The sequence below is a fragment of the Polypterus senegalus genome, chromosome 8, assembly GCF_016835505.1.
Source record: "Polypterus senegalus isolate Bchr_013 chromosome 8, ASM1683550v1, whole genome shotgun sequence".
NCBI lineage: Eukaryota > Metazoa > Chordata > Cladistia > Polypteriformes > Polypteridae > Polypterus > Polypterus senegalus.
The window spans coordinates 7,639,833-7,665,019 of NC_053161.1; the positions used below are offsets into that span (position 1 = coordinate 7,639,833).

The following is a 25,187-nucleotide window of genomic DNA, read 5'->3' on the forward strand; positions in this document are numbered from 1 at the left end:
CTCACACTGAATGAATTCAGAAAGAAACCTGTAGTCGTAGTTATCTGAGATGTAAAAGGAAAATTGGAGTGTCTTGAGAAAACCTCTTAGGACAGCACCTATTGTAATACTCGCTTTCATTCTGAGAGTCATCACATAAAGAAAAATGTGAAAGTGGATTTTCCTTTCATTTGCAAAATGTGTTATTTTTAATAAGATATCTGCTTGCTCATACAAAGCAGATCCTAATCTTTTTGTAAAACCACATAAAGAACTTTCTCACATGCTACTGGTTTCATTCCAGTACTGACCTTAGGGCTTTTTGCAAAATACTAAACACCTACTGTATATGTAAGTAAGTGGTACTTTTCAAAGTAAAAAGTTTAGAAAATTCTTTATTACTGGTGGAAGAGCTCTCAGAAGGCCAGGAATTGAGCTTTGAAAAGAGCTATACTAACTGCTGCACCCTTAAACACACAGCAATTCACTAATTTCACTAAGCAATTACTTATTACTGATAATTACAACTTCCCATTTTTAATTTGTTTAGCTAAACTAATTAATATAGCTGTACGATTATTCCCACAGAGCACTAGCAGGTCATATGGGCTGTGTTATCCATTGTGTTACTACGTCTCCTCCAACTGAACAGGTTTTATCACATTCAGTGTTGCCGGATGAAGCAGTTTTTATTATCAACAGCAGACATAGAGTAAGAGCCCGTCCTCCCTGGGGCAGTAGTTCCTTGTAGGAGACAGTCGCATCCACTTTCACTCATGGCGGACTAATCAAACCAAATGATTAGCAGCTAATTTAGAAGGAAAATCATCTTAAAATCAGTTCCTGTTGGGCTGCCATTTTCTCTCCAATCAGTTTCTTACTTAATTACATATTCTTATTTAGCAAAACATGTTCTTTAATTCTATGGCCTGTTACCGCTCTCATTCTTTCATACCAGTCATTTCCAAAACTATTCATTTTCTGGTTTTGATAGAAGCATTAAAGTGTCTTTTGGCTAAGAACAGATTAATTTTTCCTCTCAAATATTTTATTGCAACATACTCTATATTGTGAGATAGACATTGTGAGAGACGACCGGCCAGGACGCCTCCTTAAACAAAGGACAGGAGGAAATGGCTTTAGATGGACGCTATCTCCCCGAAACTGTTAATTGGCTGCCCCCTGGTTGGAACGACACCTCAGATTCCCACAGTGCTGCATGGGAATTGGTATTTATTGGCTCAGCCCTGTTGGGTTCTGGGAGTGCTGCCAGGGGGTGCTGCAGGAGTTGATGAGTCCTCATATGTAGGGCTTCCACCTTACCCAGAAGTTATCCAGAGTCACAATTATGCGGCAAAGCAAGTATTCCTGGGATTCTGAATAAAAGGAGCCACCTCACTCCATTTGGGGAGCCAGAGTTGGGAGGAAGAGGCACGAAGCTTGCCAGGAAGAGTGAAAGCAGAAGGAAACAGAGAGAGAAGAAAGACAAAGTACTGTTTGCTTGGGATTGTGTTTTACTGGGGTATGTACTATGCACTGCAGGTGGGAAACATTTGAAAAGTATTTCCCACTGAAATAATAAAGCCTTGTGTTGTGCTGCAGTTGTGTCTGTGCCTGTTGGGCCGAGTTCCTAGTGGTCACATTATCTTTTCACCTATTTTGCATTTCTTTGTTTCACTGCTGGTTAAGAAAAAAGTAAACAGTGAAGGGTTGTGAATCTAAAACAGCAAACCCATTAAATCTGTTAAGTCTGTTCAATTGGCAGCAGTAATCTGTTATATAAACAGTATATAAAAATCTAAGGACTGGCCATCTACACATGATTACTCATGATTGTCTGGGGCTAGAACCTTGATCTTGGTTCTTAATCGAAAGCTTATTACCTGGTATGTTCTAGAAATTCAAAAAAATCAGAGGTAGTGGCAACCACAGCAAAGAAACCTAGGGTTGTGTTCTTCTTAGAGCAAAGTGATTCAAGAAAGTGATGTGACAGAAAGAAAAAGAAGAGTAGTGACATCTGCTTAGCGTCAAGCAAGTCACAGAAGCTGATTACATGATGAAGAACATCATAATAGGAAGAACAGGAGTAGGAGTAGTGGCATCTGCTTAGCTTCAAGCACATCACACAAGGTGATTAAGTGACAAAGACTGAGAAAGAATTATATTTCAGTCAGGGCTCCTCCTTACTGTAAATATTTTTTGTGCACTGTTTAGTCATTGCTTTATGTTAATGTTACTTTCAAGTATTATGTGCCTTTTGTATTATGTTGATGTTAATAAATAAATAATAAAAAAAATTATTTATATTGTGCTTTATATTTAACAATCTCAAAGTGCTACAAAATAAGAATAAATTAACAAACGTGATAATCTATAGAAACAATTTAACAAAATGCCTTTCTATAAAGATAAGTTTTTATGTTCCATGTATTGTGTGGGTGGTACTGCAGAGATTGGGCCACCTGCTAACCTGGAACTGCCCTCCACCCTATAAATCCAGCAGGGTTCGCCATGCTTACTGGCTGTTCATTGTGAATGCACTCTGGGAGTTGTGGTGAGTTCTTGAGATCTTTATATGTTTTGCTGTTTAATGGGATTTTGACCTTCTTGCTCTGTTGTTTTAACTTTGTTTCTGGATCACTGTATTGTAACATTCTGTACATTGGATTATCTTAGTGGTTTTTGGCAATTCCTTTACTTCTTGAGCTCCATGAAGCTTCATTGTATTGAAAAGCATTTTGAGGAGAACAAATCATTTCTCTCTATTATAAAAAAAAATCTTTGGGAGACGTGATCTTCTCGGAAGACAATTTGAAGTCCAGTGAGAGACACTTTAACTTGCTCCCAGCTCTTAAAACAACGATAAGTGACAAGCAAAACATGCAGCTCGCCAGCAGCAGAAACCCAGCAGATGATCCGACCACTTCTCCTTGCGTGCGTTCAGCCACCCTAACCCTCCCCCCCCCACAACGTGAGCAGCAGAGATGTGAAGTGGCAAAAGGACATCTGCTTTATAGGCTTTAAAATGATCGACGGGCAACAAGACAGCTGCAACAGCAGCAGAAAGACAGCAGATGATCTGACGGCATCTCCTTAGTATGGGTTCACAACGCGAGCAGCATTATACGTCCTGCGAGTAAGATTTAACCACGCCTGGGGTCGGAAATAAAGGACAAGTATTATTTTTACAACGTCACGTGAGACAAGGCAGTGAGACATCATTTAAAACAAGGCCACGGACATCTAACCTAGGAGTTGTTGGATTGCTTTTGGTAGATACGCTTCATGTGTTCCCAGCTCTTAAAACAACGATAAGCAACAAGCAAAACATGCAGCTCACAAGCAGTAGAAAGCCAGCAGATGATCCGACCGCTTCTCCTTAGTGTGCGTTCAGCCACCCTAACCCCCGCCCAAAGCCCCCCTTCACAACGCAAGCGGCAGAGACACGAAGTTGTAAAAATAGAGCTGCAGTACAGGCTTTGAAATGATCGGACAGCGAGACAAGCAAAACAGGCAGCTCGCCAGCAACAGAAAGACAGCAGATGATCCGATGGCATCTCCTTAAATGTGTTCAGCCGCAATCCCTTCACAACACAAGCAGCATTATACGTCCTGCGAGAAAGAGATGTAACCACAATAAAGGACAAGTATGGTTTTTACAAAAGTTTTAAAGTAAAAGTGAGAATAATGCACATGTAACAATTTCCATATGCATATGTTACAATTCCTCCCTTCCTCGAACTGCCACCTTATTCTGGTGGAGGGGTTTGTGTGTCCCAATGACCCTCTGTTGTTCAGGGCTTTAGGCCCCTAGTAAGGTCACCCAAGGCAAACTGGTCCTAGGTGAGGGACGAGACAAAGAGCATTTCAGTAAACCTCCTGTGAAGAATAAAAACTTTGGACGGAATTTTCCCTCGCCCAGACCCCCTCTGGAGCCAGGCCTGGAGGTGTGGCTCGATGGTGAGCGCCTGGTTGCCGGGCAACGTGGGTCCCCATTCCCATGGGCTCACCACCAGAAGGAGAGGCCAAGGAGTTTGGGTACAGTGTGAGTTGGGTGGTGGACGTGGAATGTCACCTCTCTGCAGGGGAAGGAGCCTGAGCTAGTGTGCTATATATAGTCAGGCTCACCTCAAAGCACAGCTTGGACTCTGGAACCAATCTCCTTGAGAGGGGCTGGACTCTCTACCACTCTGGAGTTGCCCCCTTTGAGAGGTGCCGAGCGGGTGTAGGCATACTTGTTATTCCCCGACTTGGAGCCTGTTCATTGGAGTTCACCGCAGTAAACGAGAGGGTAGCCTCCCTCCGCCTTTGGATGGGGGGACGGGTCCTAACTGTTGTTTGCACGTATGCGCCGAACAGCAGTTTGGAGGACCCACCCTTTTTGGAGTCCCTGGAGGGGGTGCTAGAGGGCATACCTTCTGGGGATTCCCTCATTCTGCTGGAAGACTTGAATGCTCACATGGGCAATGACAGAGAGACCTGGAAGGGCGTGATTGGGAGGAATGGCCCTCCCGATCTGAACCTGAGTGGTGTTTTGTTATTGGACTTTTGTGCTCGTCACGGATTGTCCATTACGAACACCATGTTCAAGCATAGGGATGTTCATATGTGCACTTGGCACCAGGGCACCCTAGGCCTCAGTTCAATGATTGACTTCGTGGTCGTGTCATCGGACTTGCGGCCACATGTCTTGGACATTCGGGTGAAGAGAGGGGTGGAGCTGTCAACTGATCACCACCTGGTGGTGAGTTTGCTTCAATGGTGGGGGAGGATGCCAGTTAGGCCTGGCAGGTTTAAACGTGTTGTGAGGTTCTGCTGGGAACGTCTGGCAGAGTCCCCTGTCAGAAGTTGCTTCAACTCCCACCTCCGGCAGAACTTCGGCCATGTCCTGAACCTGTTGGGCACGGGCGGTGAGGGATACCGTCAAGCTGAAGAAGGAGTCCTACAGGACCCTTTTGTCCTGTAGGACTCTGGAGGCAGCTAATAGATACGGGCAGGCCAAGCGTAATGTGGCTTTGGTGATTGCTAAGGCAAAAACTCAGGCGTAGGAGGTGTTTGGGGAGTCCATGGAGAACGACTTCCGGACGGCTTCGAGGAGATTCTGGTCCATCCGGCGTCTCAGGAGGGGGAAGCAGTGCAGTGTCAATACTGTATATGGGACGTTGTGGGTCGGTGGAGGGAGTACTTTGAAGACCTCCTCAATCCCAGTAACATGTCTTCCAATGAGGAAGCAGAGCCTGGGAACTCGGGGGTGGGCTCCCTCATCTCTGGGACTGAGGTCACAGTGGTGGTCGAAAAACTCCTTGGTGGCAGGGCCCCGGGGGTGGATGAGATATGCCCGGAGTTCCTCAAGGCTCTGGATGTTGTAGGACTGCCTTGGTTGACATGCCTCTGCAACATTGCATGGACATCAGGGACAGTGGCTCTGGATTAGCAGACCGGGGTGGTGGTCCCCCTCTTTAAGATAGGGGACAGGAGAGTGTGTTCCAACTACAGATGGATCACTGCTTTTTGCAGATGATGTTGTCCTGTTTGCTTCATCAGGCCGTGATCTCTCTGGACCAGTTCGCAGCCGAGTATGAAGCAGCTGGGATGGGAATCAGCACCTCCAAATCCGAGACCATGGTCCTCAGCCGGAAAAGGGTGGAGTGACCTCTCTTGGTTGGGAGCGAGATCCTGCCCCAAGTGGAGGAGTTCAAGTATCTTGGGGTCTTGTTCACAAGTGAGGGAAGAATGGAGCGGGAGATCAACAGGCAGATCGGTGCAGCATCCGGAGTGATGCGGGCTCTGCATTGGTCTGTCGTCGTGAAAAAGGAGCTGAGCCGTAAGGCAAAGCTCTCAATTTACCAGTCGATCTATGTTCCTACCCTCACCTATGGTCATGAGCTATTGGTAGTGACCAAAAGAACGAGATCGGGAATACAAGCAGATGAAATGAGTTCCCTCTACAGGGTGTCTGGGCTTTCCCTTAAAGATAGGATGAGAAGCTCAGTCATCCAGGAGGGGCTCAGAGTGGAGCCGCTGCTCCTCCACATCGAGAGGAGTCAGATGAGGTGGCTCGGGCATATGATCAGGATGCCTCCTGGACGCCTCGCTGGTGACGTGTTCCAGGTACATCTAACCGGGAGGAGGCCCTGGGGAAGACCAGGATATGCTGGAGGGACTATGTGTCCCGACTGGCCTGGGAACGCCTTGGGATTGTTCCGGAAGAGCTAGAAGAAGTGGCCGAGGAGAGGGAAATCTGGGCATCTCTGCTCAAGCTGCTACCCCCGCGACTCGATCTCGGATAAGCAGAAGAGGATGGATGGATTGTAATAATTCCCATGAAAATAACAATCTCTTTAAATTGTATATCTGGTAAGTCAAATCTGGGGGTGGGCGAAGCGAGCAGGGGGCAGAGTTCCCTAGTATTTTATAAAGATTCTTCAAGGCCCATTTGTATCTAGCCATGGATTTTGACTTTTTTCTATAGGCACTATTGGATGTGCTTTGGAAACATTTGGGCCTTTTATGCTTTAAAACTCTTAAGTTCACAAAAAGAATATGCAGACAAGATGCTGAAACACACAGGCAAACTAGAAGTAATCCTGAATATGGCCTGATATATTCTGGAAATTGAAAAAAAAAATGGTGTGACAATCCAGCAGCCATATTATCGCTGGGCAGAACAGTTTATTTTAATAAAAGCATAGTTCCCTCAAGCGCATCAATTCATAATCTCCCAGCACAAAGTATACAGTCAACCCTCGTTTATCACAGTTAATCCGTTCCAGATTCTGCTGCGATAAATGAATTTCCACGAAGTAAGATTCTTTATAAATCGAATATTTTCGCAGTTAGAGCATAAAAAACCTGTTTACGACCTTCTAAATACATTTTCTAACATTATTAGAGCCCTCTAGACATGAAATAATACCCTTTAGTCAAATATTTAAACTGTGCTCCATGACAAGACAGAGATGACAGTTCAGTCTCACAATTAAAAGAATGCAAACATATCTTCCTCTTCAAAGGGGTGCGCGTCAGGAGCAGAGAATGTCAGAGAGAGAGAGAGAGACAGACAGAGAGAGAGAAAAGCAAACAATCAACAAATCAATAGGGCTGTTTGGGCTTTTAAGTATGCAAGGTACCGCCGGACAAAGCAGCTACAAGCAAGGCAGCAATTTGAAGGTAGTCTTTCAGCATTTTTAGAGGGGCGTTCGTATCCTCTAGGCCAGTGTGTGAACACCCCCTCTGTCAGGAGCAGAGAATGTCAGAGAGAGAGAGAGACAGAGACAGAGACAAGCAAACAATCAAAAATCAATACGTGCTGTTTGGGCTTTCAAGTATGCGAAGCACCGCAGGGAAGCATACCGTATATCATTGAGGAGTTTTATTTAATATGTAATACATGCTCTGATTGGGTAGCTTCTCAGCCATCTTACAATAGCGTCCCTTGTATGAAATCAACTGGGCAAAGCAACTGAGGAAGCATGTACCATAAATTAAAAGACTCATTGTCCGCAGAAATCTGCGAACCAGCAAAAAATCCGTGATATATATTTAGATATGCTTACATTTAAGATCCGCAATAGAGTGAAGCCGCGAATGTCGAAGCACGATATAGGGAGGGATCACTGTATATGAGTTCAGAATTCAAAATCTGCTGTAAGTAATATGTTTAATGATCAACAAATGTGACAAACAAATCCGGAAGAAGGAAAAAGAAGAGCAATGCTGAGCATCAAGCACATCACAGAAGGAGCTTAAAACAGAACAATGGGGCTGTAGGCATAGACCAAGACTTTGCAGGCATGCCAGATAAAATCCAGGATGCACAATGCATGAATAAGAACAAGAGAGAAATACATGCCGATAAACGAGCACTACTGAGGAAAGTTACATCACCAATGTGATCATCTGTGAAGCTGTCATCTTTATGATCAAAACAGAAGAATGTGTTGCCAAATGGAAAGGTTCAACTTGCTCTGTATGTACCACTTTTATTTGAGGACCGCTGGAGCCTGTGTTTCACTAGTTAGTTATTAATTAAAGAAATTAATTAAAGAGTGGCTGAAGCCACTCTGGCTCACCAGAATCTTTGAGTTTGACACTGCTTCTCGAAGTCATTTTTGTACTTTATTTCGCTTTAGTTAAAACTCTTGTAGCAATTCTAAATTACATTTCACACTTTCTTACACAATTGTTCCAGTGTTCTGACAGAAGAAATGCTGACCAGCATTGAAACTAAGAGCTCATAGACCCAATTCTGCTGGACAGACACCTCAGAATGCCCAGATTCCCTCTTGCCATGCAGGATTAATTTTAAATATTTCATTGAATATTTATTCAGGATTGTTGAGTCTGCTAATTCCAGTATAGGGTAGGGACAGGCTTGTACTTCCACCTGAGTCAAAAGACCTGATGTTGCCATAGAAAATGTTTCAAAATTACCATCAGGGCCTAATTTACAAAAAGCTGTAATAAACATTGCTAGCTGAGGGACCTTACCCACAGAATGTTGTATGGTTGATCACACCATTTTTTGGACTGACATCCTCTTTGATAAACTGGAAAAAGGCAGCGATTAAAACAGAAAGGGGAATTTTCAGGATTTTACTTCCAAAAATGAACCTCCCATTGCTCCAAGTTCTAAGGCACAAGAATTGTGTTCCTCGGCCATCTATGGTCACACATATAACTTTGACAAACATCTTTCTTGTTGTGAATTACTGTTGAGAGAAGATTCAGTTTATTGCTTATCTCTGTTAAATTTGTCTTCTGTAGCAAGTCACTTTGTCTGTCTGCCCTTGGAACAAGTATCTATCTATCTATCCTTAGTAAACACCTATCTATCTATCTATCTATCTATCTATCTATCTATCTATCTATCTATCTATCTATCTATCTATCTATCTATCCTTAGTAAACACTTATCTATCTATCTATCTATCCTTAGTAAACACTTATTATCTATCTTTCTATGACAGGGTTACTATTACATACAGTAGTGAGGCATGAAATAGAATAATGCATCAGAATATTTTCTGGGTCATTTGCTGAGCCCTAATGAATTGACAAAATGTAGACAATTGTTGAATGCTGTGCCCGAACTATATGTAAAATGGATATTGTTACACTTTAGAAACCAATGCTGTAAGCTTACTATTAGCTTAACATACCATACTGACAATACACTTTGTGTAGAAAGTAATGAAAACAACTCAAAGGGCAACATGGAAACCATCTAGCCTATAAGGCTGGGCGGATTTTGTTTCAATAATCTACATGATGTTTAGCAACAGAAAGAAGCTTGACTCAAAATTGAGTGCGTCGTGTAATTTGGTGACTCTGTGTAATTATGTGGGTGAGCGAATGTGCCCTCAATGAACACATGTTCCATCTCCAGTTTATGTTCCCAAAGTCACAGATTTAGGTTCAGACCACATTTTTACCTTTTCTTCGATTAAGAGGGTTTAGAATAATGGTTTAATGGGTAGTAGATTGAGTTTGATAGGTCCGATCTAATGGATTCCTCATGGGATGTGAAAGACTAAAGCTCTTGGATATGTCACCATGATACGCAATATTCACTCAATCCAGCCTAATTTCTGGTATACTGTATTTATTAATAGATGGGTAAGTATTGCTTTATGAAGTAATTCATGAAATGCATTAAAGGGGAAATGAAGAACATACTCATTGCAGCAGAGAATATGTGGAGGGTTCAATCAACTGATAAGTCCAGAAAAGACTTTGGGACAGTGAAAAGACTAAATTTAAAAGTCCTCAAGTGCTCCATAGGTGTAAACCAGTAGAAAGTACAGTTAAATGTTATGAAATGTTTTGGTTCAGTAGCAGAGTTTTGAAAAAGATGATTAGGCAGAATGCCTGTGTTCTTACTTTTAACAGTAAAGAAATTAATTGATCAATATTCAGAGCCCTGGCTGAAATCCTGACCAGGTCAGTTTGTACTTTCTGCCTTTGACTTTGTGGGTTTTCCTCCTGCATCTCAAAGATGCTGCTAGTATAGACATGGCCCCTTGACACCCTGAATTGGTTTGAGTGGGATCAAAAATCCAATGTCATGTCAATAATCATCCATCTATCTGTTTTAAACTTAATCTACCTGTTTTTTTCCAATACGATTTGGAGTCCTGCCACGAGCAATAGTTCGCTGACGATACTGCTATCGTGGGCTGCATCAGGAGTGGGCAGGAGGAGGAGTATAAGAACCTAATCAAGGACTTTGTTAAATGGTTAAACCATTACCATTAAACCAATGGTTAAACCACCTAAAACTGAACACCAGCAAAACCAAGGAGCTGGTGGTGGATTTTAGGAGGCCCAGGCCCCTCCTGGACCCCGTGATTATCAGAGGCGACTGTGTGCTGAGGGTGCAGACCTATAAATACCTGGGAGTGCAGCTGGATGATAAACTGGACTGGACTGCCAATACTGATGCTCTGTGCAAGAAAGGTCAGAGACGACTATACTTCCTTAGAAGGCTGGCGTCCTTCAACATCTGCAATAAGATGCTGCAGATGTTCTATCAGACGGTTGTAGTGATCGCTCTCTTCTGCACGGTGGTGTGCTGGGGAGGCAGCATAAAGAAGAAGGATGCCTCACACCTGGACAAACTGGTGAGGAAGGCAGGCTCTATTGTAGGCATGGAGCTAGACAGTTTTACATCCATGGCAGAGCGACGGGCGCTGAGCAGGCTCCTGTCAATCATGGAGAATCCACTGCATCCACTGAACAGTGTCATCTCCAGACAGAGGAGCAGCTTCAGAGACAGACTGCTGTTATTGTCCTGCTCCACTGACAGACTGAGGAGATCGTTCCTCCCCCACACTATGCGACTCTTCAATTCCACCCGGGGGGTAAACGTTAATATTATACAAAGTTATTGTCTGTTTTACCTGCATTTTTATCACTTTTTAATTTAATATTGTTTTTTATCAGTATGCTGCTGCTGGAATATGTGATTTTCCCCTTGGGATTAATAAAGTATCTATCTATCTATCTATCTATCTAAACTTTACTAATTGCTAGGATAGGTGCATCAGAATCGGTTCAGTTTTTGCAAGCGTGGGAGAGTGTGGGTGGTTGTAATTGAGCTCTTCAATAGACAACCATTTGGTGTCTCCTGCCTTCCACTCAGTACTGATGTGGAAGGTTTCAGCTACCACAAACCTGAAGTGGAATAAGTAGCTCTCATAATGTGTGACTGTACAGGTATTAGGTAACTGCCATCTAATGACACTATTCTAAGATTTAGAATTGAAGGAAAGCCCTGGAACTGGCAGAATCTCTTCAAACAGAGCTGAACACAATGGTATGTTGTGTCATTCAATAATGGTCCCTAATTGGGGAAGACAGACATTGCAAAGGCTCAAAGATATTACAACAACAAACCTGATCCTTCCCAGAATTCCAACACCCAGAGAAATTATATTTCTGGCTTGATGCAAGAAAAAGTAAGCAGTCACGGAGAGGCGTATTATCTTAGGTATGAAGGAGCTCCACTTTCTGACACGCTTCTGCTATATAGTCTGAATTAGTGTAGAGGCTCCTTGGGTCAAGACACCTTTAAGCAGTCTGTGCTTTAGCTGTATTTTTTTTGTCAAATTTTCAAAGACAATCTTACCTATTGCATGGCAGCTTATATTCTGCAGTGCGTTCCCTACAAGAGCTTTCTCCCTGTTTCTCCATATGGGGCACTTTTCACAAAGTGAAGCTATTATGTAATTATTCTGAATGAGACCCATGATCACAGCTGCTGCTTCTGAGGAACCACAGTGAAAATAAACAAACAAAGTAAATCACGGCAATTACTAAACAGATGATGATTAAATGCTCAGTTGGAACAGCCCACATGGCCACGGTGGCCTTCTAAGGCTTTATAAATAATCAGTCACTAGAGAAAGGGGCCATTGGCCCAAGTCCACTAATGGCAGATAATATCTCTGGAGCTGAATTAAAAAATGGATAGATTAGAAGAAGGAAAAAAACTTCAGACCTAGAAAAACTTGAATGCTCCAAATATGATAAGCTGTAAAAATGAATCAACATATAGATTCATGCCAGCATTCGCTCATCTGTTATTGCAGACGTACAAATCTATATTAAGAATCTATGCCTTCTAAATCCTCAACAGTTGTCTCCTAAAGCTCTCTCAATACTGTTTAGATCATCTGCTCAGTTTCTGGTGAGTTCACATTTTCATTCTAGCCCAATGGCATGTCCACATGTAAAGTAAAGATATGGAACAGCTTTGCTTATTAAAATAAAATAGGGCCTGTTCTTCAGGGCTTTGTCAAAAACAGCATTCAGTGCAACAATCTGGTCTCTCAGAGAAATTCTACAAAGTCTGTCCTATTAGGTTCCTATTCATAATATCTGAATAGGTTATTTGCTGAATTAGACAATTCAGAACTGCAACTCTATAGCATGCTTTTCTTTTCGCCTGTAACCAAAAGAAGATGAATGACGTGTTTTTTCTTCTTATCATATTTTCATTATATTAAAAAAAAAGAAGAGATAACATTGCATGGCAGTTGGCTGTGTCAAAGAAATTATTCATTTTAAATATTTCATTGAATATTTATTTAGGATTTTTGAGTCTGCTCATTCCAGTATGGGGTAGAGACAGGACAGAGCCTATCATGGCAGCATAGGAAGCAAGGAAGGAATCAAGGCTGGACCTGGAACTAGGGTGTTGTATTGTACAAATATTCACTCACTAGCCAACCCACGGCGTACCGTACGCCACATAATTAGGCCGGTTTTGTAATGATTTTTAAGCACATGAAAATTAACATTTGAAAAATCGGTAATGTAATAAATCCACAAGAAAAGCAACATTGTAACAATGCACGGAAAGAACCAACACACAATCGTCCGTGACTGAAAACTGGTCTTCTCCTGCCAGATGGAGGGATGGGGGTGCACAGCGCAGAGTCTGGAATGGGAGGAGAGGAGAAGGACGTCCATTCAGCTCCGTCCGTCATGCTAGTCTGCTGATTTCTCGTTCAGTATGCACTGCCCGCTCTTATGCCCACCTCCAACTCGTCACTTGAGTCGTCGTCTTTACACAGTCCAGATGTACCTGTGACTGACGTAGACTTTTCATTGCTCTGTGCGGTTTTGGCTGCTTTTCTATATATAATCCACCAAGACACCCGACCACGGTAGTAGCGAGGTGGGAGGGGGTGTGTGCAAAGGGTTGGGACACAACCAGTGGGAGCGTATGAGTCGCACTTAGTGGGAATTCTACGGTTTGCAGCCCGAATGGGGTTCAACGGCTTACCCACGCCGGGTAGACACACGCTCAATGTCATGCATAATTATTTATTGAATGCTAAACACTTCTGGAAAGACACGGTTGTCTAAAACGGGTTGCTGTGAGAATACAACAGTAAGTGAATGAAAAGATAGAACTCTGGAGAGAGCAAAATACAACACACTAGTGAACCCACGGCATAACAAACGCCGCACAATTATTTATTGATGGTTGAACACTTCTGGAAAGACACAGTTGTTTAAAAAGGGAGGGTTTGAGGATACAACAGAAAGTGAATGAAAAGATGGAACTCTGGAGAGAGCAACATATAATTGTCCGTGAGTGAAGAAGGCATGTTTGTCGCGGATGTGAATTGCTGTATGTAGCGTGTAAAACAGTTTGCTATGGTGCACGCGGTCGTGCGTCGTAACGGAAAACTCTGTTTTTAAAGACTGCTTACTTCATTGTGTTTTATCCTCAGTTGTAAAGGATTGTTTTAATGATCCCATGGGATACCCCTCGCAAACTGTTTTACGCGCTGCATATGGTGACTCACCTATGCGAGAAACATGCCTCTATGAACAGTCAAGGTGGCTCGGAGGTACATGAGGCCTCTATGACAGACGAATATAAATGACGCCATTCTTTCTGTGTCCTCGCGCCCGAGTTGGTGGGCGTTGCTCTGTGAGTTGTCGTCGTGTCCAATGGTCTTGGATTTGGTGGTTGTGGCTCCTCCCTGCGTGTGCCATAGGTATCTTACTTGTCGGCGGCTTAGTGAATCCACGCCCCTTCCGGCGTGTTTTCCATGGGTGTCTTGCCTTAGTGAATTATATATATAGATGCTCATTCATATGGGGTGTAGGAGATGGATGGCCATCCAATCCAGGAAAAGGGATGGTTTATTACCTGGACGGGAGGCCAGGACAGAACAAATATTGAATATGTCCACCTCTGTGACCAGCTGGTATAAAATAATGGAGGGCTCATTTGAAGCTGGAGTTTGTTTGGGCTCCGTACCTGGACGGGATACCCATAATGTGGAAGACTAGGGGAGTGCAGTAATTCCTGCTTATTGTCTCCCCCCGTACACTAGATGGCAGCAACCCTGGATATCAGTACCAATTCAGACACCCCCAAGGGAATACTGGGAATTGTAGTCTGGTAGTGCTGCCCTGCTGGGCTCCAGAGGTGTTGCCAGAGGGTGCTGCAGGACTCCCTATTATTTGTGGCTTCTGTATAATCTGGAAGGCAAAACCCTGACACCAGAAGTACTCCCGGGTCCTCAATCCAGTCAAGTTGGCAACACTCGATTGGAGGAGAGCAGTACAGTGGAGAGAATGAGATGGAAGGAGAAGAAAGAAGAAACAGCCTATTTATTGTTTATATGAGGTATCGCGTAATAAACACCCCTTTGTTTGAACCCAGATCTGTGTTTTTGTGTTTGTGCTTGGGGTTAGGGGCTCACTGGCAGCCCCCACATGCCTTCCCATGTGTCTACTGAGTATCCAAACCACCTTTGATATTGTGATAGATTATTCATTGCAATAACTATCCAACTAAGTGCAGCAGTTTGCACTAGTCCCTCTAGATCCAGCTTCCAGTTGGTAGGTGAAAATCCTGTGCCTGGTTGTTGTGGAGTCAGCATGTTCTCCCTGGTTCTTTCTTTTTTTTAATTTCAGAATTCAAACCTGTACAAAAACCAACCCCTCAAAGACTATATACAAATTACATTACAGCAGGAAGAACAGTTTTTTATATATCAATGGCACATTTTCATTACTGTTACTGTTCTGTTACTTCACCGAGTAATAATTTCCATTTGTTAGTGCTAATGTGATCTTTACTATCAATTTTTTGAGACTTTTGAGTTTTAGTACTTTCATAATCTCTAACATGCTCTGCATGTATATTGAATCAACATTTTTGAACCTGTTTATGACGCTCTACTTTGTCTTCTACTCTTTGTCTTTTATTTCCAACCCTGCTTGGAGCTGAGAGCGCAGGAACTGTGTCTGATAATAGCATTCACACGAATAAGAAGTGAGTGGACCATGGGCGTGGTTGTAAATGTTTGAGAGGAGGGACTTGAAAAAATCTCTTGGCAGAAAGTCTCATCTCACGGGATCTGAAATTATCTCTCGCAGGAGTTGAAATTATCTCTGAGAAGGTCTCATCCCAGGATTTCCTTTTACAATAGAGAGATGTCGCTTAAAGCCAATGGGACTGGAATTTAAACCACAAGGCTGAAGATTCAGTCATCACTATTGACTCAATGACAGACCCCTGCGTGAATGGCTGTATCTGTTGTGGCAAGTGGCTGGGGGTGGTACCCAGCCGGGACGCCCAGGAGGACCGGAGGAGGGCTTATACCTCCTCCAGATCACGAGGGGGCGACCGCCCAGGTGGCTTTGGGGATCACGGGAACAGAGCTTAGAGGCTCAACCCTATAGGGGCCCATGATCACCGCCAGGGGGCGCCCCAAGGCCTTCCACACCTGGAAGTGCTGGGGGGAAGAAGACCAGGGACACCCAGATTGCTTCCAGGTGCGCAGCTGTTACTAGCTAATCGGGAGGCACCTGGAGCATGTCCGGGTGTGTATAAAAGGGGCCGGCTCCCTCCATTCAATGGCTGGAGTCGGGAGCGGAGTAGACGAAGTCTTGGAGGAGACGAGTGGAGGTGGGCCTGAAGAAAGAGAGGCCCTGTGTATATTCTGTATATATTGTAAATAAACGTGTGTTAGGTGAACTAATGATGTCTGCCTGTCTGTGTTTGGGCCAATTTCCACACTTCATCTAATTCAATTCTAAAAAATATGTAAATAATTGAATTGCAATAAACTCTGAGATTCTGTTTATTATAGAAAAGCAGTACTGTATAGAAAATAATGTTTGCCTAATTGGAAGTAACTAGGCAGCACAGTGCTTAGAGCTGCTGCCTTACAAAACCAGAGCTCTGGCTTCGAATGCTGGGCTTGGTCACTGTTTGTGTTAAGGCTGTGTCTTTGCTAGGTTTATGTTTTGATACTTTTGTTTATCTCCCACGCCTCAAATAAACTGTCTTAAGTTAGTTGAAGATCCTAATGCTAAACTGGTCCCATTGTTGTGTGATACTGGGTCTTGAAAAGTCAGTCCAGAGTTGCCTTGTGTCTAATGCTGTTGGAATAGATTTCAGAATCTCATGACCCTGAAATTGAATTAGGTTTGAGAATGCTAGGCATTGCAGCCAAAGAAGTATGACTGCCATCGGCTTTACCAGTTGACATTTATTACATCCAGAATACAGTGTGTTTATTCATTAAACAGCCAAAACAGAATTTGGTAGTGCATTTCATATGAAGAGTGTGTAGGAAATATTTTATAACATATGAAGTATATTTGGAATTTAATGTATATACAGACCTAGAATGAGGAAACCTTTTGCTCTCACAAAGATGTTAGGCAAAGGTTGTCTAATGCCCATGGGAATTTTCATCAGGGGATCCATCCAGCCACCCATTTCCGAACCCCCTCAATACAATTCTGGGTTTCAAGGATGCTGGAGTCTCTCCTGACAATATCACTATCATTGTTTAAGTTATTTATATACCTACATGGCAGTAGAGCTTTTGCAAAGCTTCACATATATTTTTTATCAAAGCCACATTAATAATAGTTGCAAGCAACATTTCATCTTTATTCCTCAGAGTGTTTATGCCAGAAAGCAAATCCAGCATGTGAGGTATAGTATATTCAACTTCTTCACACCTGAATATGCTCTGGGATTTGGTCACATAGCAACGTGAGGAAGGCACTTGTGGGAATACGTTTCTTCCATGGCAGAGGGGACTGGAATATCACAGAGGTTTCATGGGTTGTTGTTTGCAGTCTTAAAATCCCTTTCATTTTCTGTCTTCAGTAGTCACAAACAGAAAAGACCTCAAGACTGAAAATTATATATTAATAAAATGCGATAAACTGACAAAATAGACATTAGTTTAATTAGGTGATAACACCTTCCTTTAGAAAACAAAATCTGTGCCATATCAAACCTGTTCCAATTTTTATAACCAAAACCTTATATTGCCATGTATTAAAGTGAAAATGTCAAGTGGGGCACAATCTAATTGCAAAATCATACTTAAATTTTGATTGTAAAAGCTCTTTGACAACACCAACTATGAAAAATATTTTGATCATAAGTGTGAAGATTATTTTATTCTTATGAAGAGGAGGCTCATTGTTAAAGCTGAAGCCATACCCTCGTCATCCTTGACTAAATGAAGCCAGGCCCCCTTAAGAAAGAACCCTGGATATTTACAATGTCTGAAAAGACTTGAGACTGCTGGGAGAGAGAGAGAGAGAGAGAGAGAGAGAGAGAGAGAGAGAGAGAGAGAGAGAGAGAGAGAGAGAGAGAGAGAGAGAGAGAGAGAGAGAGAGAGAGAGAGAGAGAGAGAGAGAGAGAGAGAGAGATGAGAGACTCACACTTCCTATTAAATAAATGAGCACATCTTTGGTCTCAGGTGTTGCTCATGGCAATACTATAAAATGAAAACAGAATTTAAACAATCATTTTCAGAATAAAATTACTTAATAATTGGCAGTCTTATGACTTGGTTGGTCATTGCGGCTGCTTCGCAGCTTTTTGGAACCAGGGATCATTTTGTTCATACCTCTGTCTTCATGCATTTCTCTGTGTACTCTGTGCATGCATGGAGGGTTAGTTGTCAATTCTTATGTGGCCTAATATGAGCAAATGTGACCTGTGATGAACTAGCATTCCATCCAGAGTCAGCTCAACAACAAGGACAAACAATTTGATCTATATAGTGCTTTTTCACAAAAAGAATATAGCTCAAAGTGCTAAAAATTTAAGAAATGAATAATACATTAACAATCAGTCAGAACAGGAATTAATAAACAGCATACCAAAATCAGCATATTAGAATAAATCAATATGCACTTACATGATACAGATATACAAGTCAAAGATAAAGTGGAGTCCTTATTTATGATCTGTTTTCACATCTCTAATGATAAGTCCAACAATATGGTCAGATGGCCAGAGAGGGCATAAAGATAAAAAAAACAAAACTCCAACTGGAGGTATACTGGAGAATAAAAACAAAATCTGCAGGGGCTCCAAGGCAAAAAAGACCACCAAGCCTCTATTGGGCATTCTACCTAACATAAATGTACTTACATTGTTCCGCATTGTTTTTTAGGCTTCACTCTAGAGGATTCGGTGCAGTAGGTGTCATGGATAGTTGGAGTGTCTACTTTCATTCAAACATCACAAATGGCCGCACAGGACTTTGATCAGATGTGGACAGTGCAACAAAGCCACTACAGAAAAATGGAAAAGAAAAGTAAAGGTTACTATATATACTCACGTTTAAGTTCTTCCGTGGATAAGTCGGGGCTTGATGTTACCATATAATTTCCTATATTTTATAATGTCAGTCGTTTAAGTCGAATGCAGAAATCTCCCGCGATTGGTCTAAGAGATTATGATATGCTAACACTCACCTGACAGAGTAATCATGGAGCAAACTGCCTTTTGTTTCTATGTATAGGGTGGTCCAGATCTAATTATGCAGATCCAGGTCATCTAGATGACTTTGATTTATGCAGGGACGATTCCAGTTCGGCGCGAAGATGATTCTTCATGTGAAGTTTGCACACTTCTCACTGGTCCGGGATTTTTCAGGTAATTTTCTATGTAATAAACTTAATAAGTTATAGCGTTATGAAAATTGCATAATTAGATCTGGACCACCCGATATATATTGTACTAACGTGAGCACACAGTAATATCCAAACTATTTATTTAAGTGTTGTATTTTTGATTGGGAGCATAAGTTGGGGTATGATTTTATGACTGATTTTTCAGGTTTCAAGATCTGACTTATACACGAGTATATATGGTAATAATGATTACAAATTAATCATTAATTAAAGATATGATATATATATAGTAGAATTAACATACTGCTATAAAAATAAAAATAAAAAATGGGCTTTTAGAAGTTTATTAAAGTGTTCCACAGTATTAGCCTGGCATAGCTCTCTTTCTGTAAAATATTTCAGATTTTTGGTGCATATGAACAAAAAGCCACCTCATCACTTCTTTTATGCTCTTGGAATAATAAGCAAACTGCTGTTACAAGATCTAAAATGACAGTGAATATAAAGGGGGGCGGGGGGCAGCACAGTGGGTAGCGCTGCCGCCTTGCAGTTAGGAGACCCGGGTTCGCTTCCCGCGTCCGCCCTGCATGGAGTTTGCATGTTCTCCCCGTGTCTGCATGTGTTTCCTCCAGGTACTCCGGTTTCCTCCCACAGTCCAAAGACTTACAAGTTAGGTGCATTGGTGATTCTAAATTGTCCTTGGTATGTGTGGGTAGGCTGGCGCCCCGCCTAGGGTTTGTTTCCTGCCTTGTGCCCTGTGTTGGCTGGGATTGGCTCCATCGGACCCCCGTGACCCTGTAGTTAGGATATAGTGGGTTGGATAATGGATGGATGTAAAGGGACAGGCACTATTTTTGAACTTTATATGCCACTGGCTTGTTCATAATAAATAAGTTGTGTCAATGTTGCAAGAGCAGGCTCCATATGCCTCTGACTCAGCAGTGGAATAAGCTGAAGGGCACCAGTGAAGGTTAGGTGTAAGAATGTGCATGTGTGAGGAGGCCTTGAGATGGAGCAGCGTCCTATCTAGGGACAGTTTGTGACATTTTCCCACTACGTAGGCAGCTGTGAAGATCAGTAATATTCAGTGCGTCAATGTGGCCTATGGACTTAAGCTTTGCATTCATATAAGTAGACTGTTTATTAAATATTATTCTTTCACGTATGATAGATACAGTGGTGTGAAAAACTATTTGCCCCCTTCCTGATTTCTTATTCTTTTGCATGTTTGTCACACAAAGTGTTTCTGATCATCAAACACATTTAACCATTAGTCAAATATAACACAAGTAAACACAAAATGCAGTTTTTAAATGATGGTTTTATTATTTAGGGAGAAAACAAATCCAAACCTACATGGCCCTGTGTGAAAAAGTAATTGCCCCCTTGTTAAAAAATAACCTAACTGTGGTGTATCACACCTGAGTTCAATTTCCGTAGCCACCCCAGGCCTGATTACTGCCACACCTGTTTCAATCAAGAAATCACTTAAATAGGAGCTGCCTGACACAGAGAAGTAGACCAAAAGCACCTCAAAAGCTAGACATCATGCCAAGATCCAAAGAAATTCAGGAACAAATGAGAACAGAAGTAATTGAGATCTATCAGTCTGGTAAAGGTTATAAAGCCATTTCTAAAGTTTGGGACTCCAGCGAACCACAGTGAGAGCCATTATCCACAAATGGCAAAAACATGGAACAGTGGTGAACCTTCCCAGGAGTGGCCGGCCGACCAAAATTACCCCAAGAGCGCAGAGACGACTCATCCAAGAGGTCACAAAGACCCCAGGACAACGTCTAAAGAACTGCAGGCCTCACTTGCCTCAATTAAGGTCAGTGTTCACGACTCCACCATAAGAAAGAGACTGGGCAAAAACGGCCTGCATGGCAGATTTCCAAGACGCAAACCACTGTTAAGCAAAAAGAACATTAGAGCTCGTCTCAATTTTGCTAAGAAACATCTCAATGATTGCCAAGACTTTTGGGAAAATACCTTGTGGACTGATGAGACAAAAGTTGAACTTTTTGGAAGGCAAATGTCCCGTTACATCTGGCGTAAAAGGAACACAGCATTTCAGAAATAGAACATCATACCAACAGTAAAATATGGTGGTGGTAGTGTGATGGTCTGGGGTTGTTTTACTGCTTCAGGACCTGGAAGGCTTGCTGTGATAGATGGAACCCTGAATTCTACTGTCTACCAAAAAATCCTGAAGGAGAATGTCCGGCCATCTGTTCGTCAATTCAAGCTGAAGCGATCTTGGGTGCTGCAACAGGACAATGACCCAAAACACACCAGCAAATCCACCTCTGAATGGCTGAAGAAAAACAAAATGAAGACTTTGGAGTGGCCTAATCAAAGTCCTGACCTGAATCCAATTGAGATGCTATGGCATGACCTTAAAAAGGCGGTTCATGCTAGAAAACCCTCAAATAAAGCTGAATTACAACAATTCTGCAAAGATGAGTGGGCCAAAATTCATCCAGAGCGCTGTAAAAGACTCATTGCAAGTTATCGCAAACGCTTGATTGCAGTTATTGCTGCTAAGGGTGGCCCAACCAGTTATTAGGTTCAGGGGGCAATTACTTTTTCACACAGGGCCATGTAGGTTTGGATTTATTTTCTCCCTAAATAATAAAAACCATCATTTAAAAACTGCATTTTGTGTTCACTTGTGTTATATTTGACTAATGGTTAAATGTGTTTGATGAGCAGAAACATTTTGTGTGACAAACATGCAAAAGAATAAGAAATCAGGAAGGGGGCAAATAGTTTTTCACACCACTGTAGATAGATAGATAGATAGATAGATAGATAGATAGATAGATAGATAGATAGAACTTTTTTTTTGTTTCTAGGTGTAAATTTGGCTTTTTACAGATGCTCATTAAATAAAAAATTAGTAAATAAACAAATAAATAAACCTCTGGGAACGCCTGACTTCTATGGTTGTTGGACTAGAAGGGGCAGAGTCAGTTGCCCTCACTTGAAGTCTTCTCAGTGCTGAGGAGGGAAAAAGAGAGGACACCATTAGCAACAACTCCCCCCCTCACCCTGGTGTGGTATTGCTTACCTTTGATGAGCTCAGAAGTTAGTCTTTGGATGAGCATGCATGGCAATATATCTACAGTATCTCTAAATCAATATCTATTTAGATATATGTTATATAGTACTTGTAAAATAATACAAAGAGTAAACAACACATGTTTTACCCTAATTGGGGCTCATCAAGTTTACGCATCTTTGCTTTCCCTTGCGGGGATCAATCCTTAGACATCAGGGCCTGAGGTGAAGCCTCAGACATTGGTCTATGGCGGATGGTCCACTTACTTGACAGGGTGTAGATCAGAGTATTATACCCATAGGTCTGAATCGCTAAGGTTCAATCCCCGCAAGGGGAAGCAAAGGTGCATACACTTTATAATCCCTAATTAGGGTGAAACATGTGGCGTGAAATTTTTGTATATATTCAAGGTACTCTATAACATGCCTATGATTTGCTTCTCGCAACTGAGAAGGTGTGGCAGATGTTTACTGACAGGCCAACCAACCACAAGCATTACCTGGTAGGTGACAATCCAAAAAATTAGATTGCGATTCAGACCTATGAATACAGTATATTGCAGTGGTTATCTCTGTTGATTTTCAGTTTGGGTCTCCCGACAGACCCTGACTATGAATTGTATGCTGAAAGCTTCTTAAGTACAAGCTAAGTATAAAATTGTCATTTGTGTACTATTGTGATTGAGTTGTATTGTTGTGGTGGTTATTTTGTCACCAATATGGTTTTGAGGCAGCACTGCAATCAGAACAACCTTTTCACATTGTGATTCCAGGCACTGAACCTGCACCATTCATGGAGCTAATACTCCCTGCTGGGCACACACTATTACTTTGACAGGCTTCTGCTCACTGTGTCCTTATATTGAATGAAAATATAATTAACTTTTACTTTTGTTACCTTGATTTTCTATTCTAATTACACCATGCCAGTAAAGCACTCCAATTTCTTTTTTTTTTTTTTTCTCTTTTAATGAAAGCTGCCTTGCGGGCTTGAGACCAGACAGTTTTTCTTCCATAACTTCATGTTAAAGGTGCCAAAGTTAGATATAAGCAATCTGATCCAGTTATAGCCAGTAATTAGGGATTAGGCTGCCTGATAAATCTATGACTGGGTTTGGTTACAAAGATGGAAAGAGACAGAGAGAGCAACAGGGAATAAAAGGAGGCTTAAGCAAACTGAAAGAGAAAGGCACTTCCTGTACCAAGGTGCTTTTATGTAAGGACTGAGTGGTATTTTGGCAGTTAACTTTTATTACTTTACTATTAAACATTTGATCCATCTTTTAAAATATTCTCAGTATTTTTCAGTTTTTTTTTTCCATTAATGTGATAGTTATTAAAAACGGAAAGTGAGAAAGCAAATAATATACTCAAAGAAATGAAGTTCAGGGTTGAATAGTAATTTATGAAATGTCTATATTAAGCTGGCATTAACAGTCAATATACAGTAAAACAAGGGACCCCTGACCACCATTTTAATAAGTGATTTTGAAGATGAAATATTTTTACACGTACTTGGGGCAATTAAAGTTTCTGTTCAGTGTGCACACTGCCTGACATTACAGAAGCACATGTTTAGAGTCTGTGAAAGATAGGGGGCTTCACTGAGCCCCAAACCCTGGACACAACTGACATGAACAGTCACAGGTTCAAATATAATGATCTTTATTTCATCCAAGTACCTTTACACAGCACTGTATACAGAGGAACATCGAATCCTTCCTTTTTTTTTCTCTTCCTCCATGAAAGTGTTGTCCTTGATTCCCATTCCCCAAGGTGAGGAGAGTTCCTTTCAAGCCAGACCCTGGAAGCAATTCTGATGTTTGGGCAAAGTCCAAAGGAGGTATTTCTGGGTCAGGTGGAAGTGTCACAAAGCCATGCAGCTCTCCCCAGTGGCATCCAAAGCACCTAGCAGGTCTGTCTAATGGGACTACAATTCCCAGCCTGCCCTGTCATCTGGAAAATGGGAGTAATGATACATGGATGCTGCCCTATAGTGTGAGGAGAAAGCTAAGCTGAACAAGCGAACTCCCCAGGTCCTTCCGTTATTCTGGACTCTCTCTCTGGCAAGGGACCAATTCACAGCCAATCCATTGCTGTCCTTCCACTCTGGCCAACCTTCCTGGCAAGGGGCCCGCTTTCTTCCTGGATAGGATGCTGGACATTCCCATATTACACTTACGGGCCGTAAGAGGAACGTGATGTAAAGACGAATATTATATTAACCTTAATGCTCTACACATAGCACAGATCCAGCTGAAATATTTATGTATTTGTAAAGCATGTTACTTCCTGCATTTACATAACAATTCCAGGCCAACATATGCAATAGTAAGTCTGTTAGTTACAGTAATATTTTTTTTTGACAGGTGGTGTGATGCAGTGGCTAGGATATTCGATGCTAGATCAGTCCATGTCACGGTGAGCATATCATTTAGCCTGCCAGTACTCCAAATGTAGCAAATCAACATAAACAACTTAATATTTACCACAAATCTGTATTTATATATTTTTGGATTGTTTTTAGACAGATTTTGACAAAATTGTCAACATGTATATCATATTGTCATTGAAACATAACATTGTGATTTTGACAACATCTTGCCACTGTATTGATGTTATTTTGTTAGAGATGTTACCACTGTGAATTGTTGTTTACGATTGTGGCTCCCATTCTTGGTCCCACACTGTTACACATGACATGATTGGTCAGATGGTATTTAAAATGGTGGAACAGTAGCTTATGCATCTAAGTTTTGGCAAAAAAAACCTGAAGAAATTCAATTACTAGTTATTAGTTAGTGAAAAGAATTTTGTCAGACTTTGAATCTTTTGCTTCATGCTTTGTTGTTGAGTTTTTTTATACTTTTTTGACTTTAGTGATTGGTATTTCAGCCTTTCCCTGGCATGTTATCTCTTAGTTTGATTGTAGACTTTATCTTTGTGATGTTCCCTTTAGTTGCTCGTATCCTGGTCCACTTTTAAGTAATAACCCCACAATTTCCACTCTGAAGTTTGCCATAGATAGATAGATAGATAGATAGATAGATAGATAGATACTTTATTAATCCCAAGGGGAAATCTCATAATCCCCAAGCCATTATAGAATGGATGTTCCATGAATTATTTTAATTTTTTAACATATTCAATAACACATCAAACAAACAGAAAACATATTCTATAACAAATTTTACAAAATATTGAAAAGACAACAAAAA

General features: G+C 41.7%; 1 long non-coding RNA gene across 1 annotated transcript in view; it reads right to left on the reverse strand.

The window, feature by feature from the left end:
* Nucleotides 1-25,187, reverse strand: part of LOC120533735 — an 89,824-nt gene that overhangs the window by 39,350 nt on the left and 25,287 nt on the right. The window contains exons 3-4 of the long non-coding RNA XR_005634612.1: nucleotides 21,831-21,909; nucleotides 18,422-18,564 (exon numbers count right to left, since the gene is read on the reverse strand). This is a non-coding gene — a long non-coding RNA (uncharacterized LOC120533735). The remainder of the gene's footprint in view (nucleotides 1-18,421; nucleotides 18,565-21,830; nucleotides 21,910-25,187) is intronic.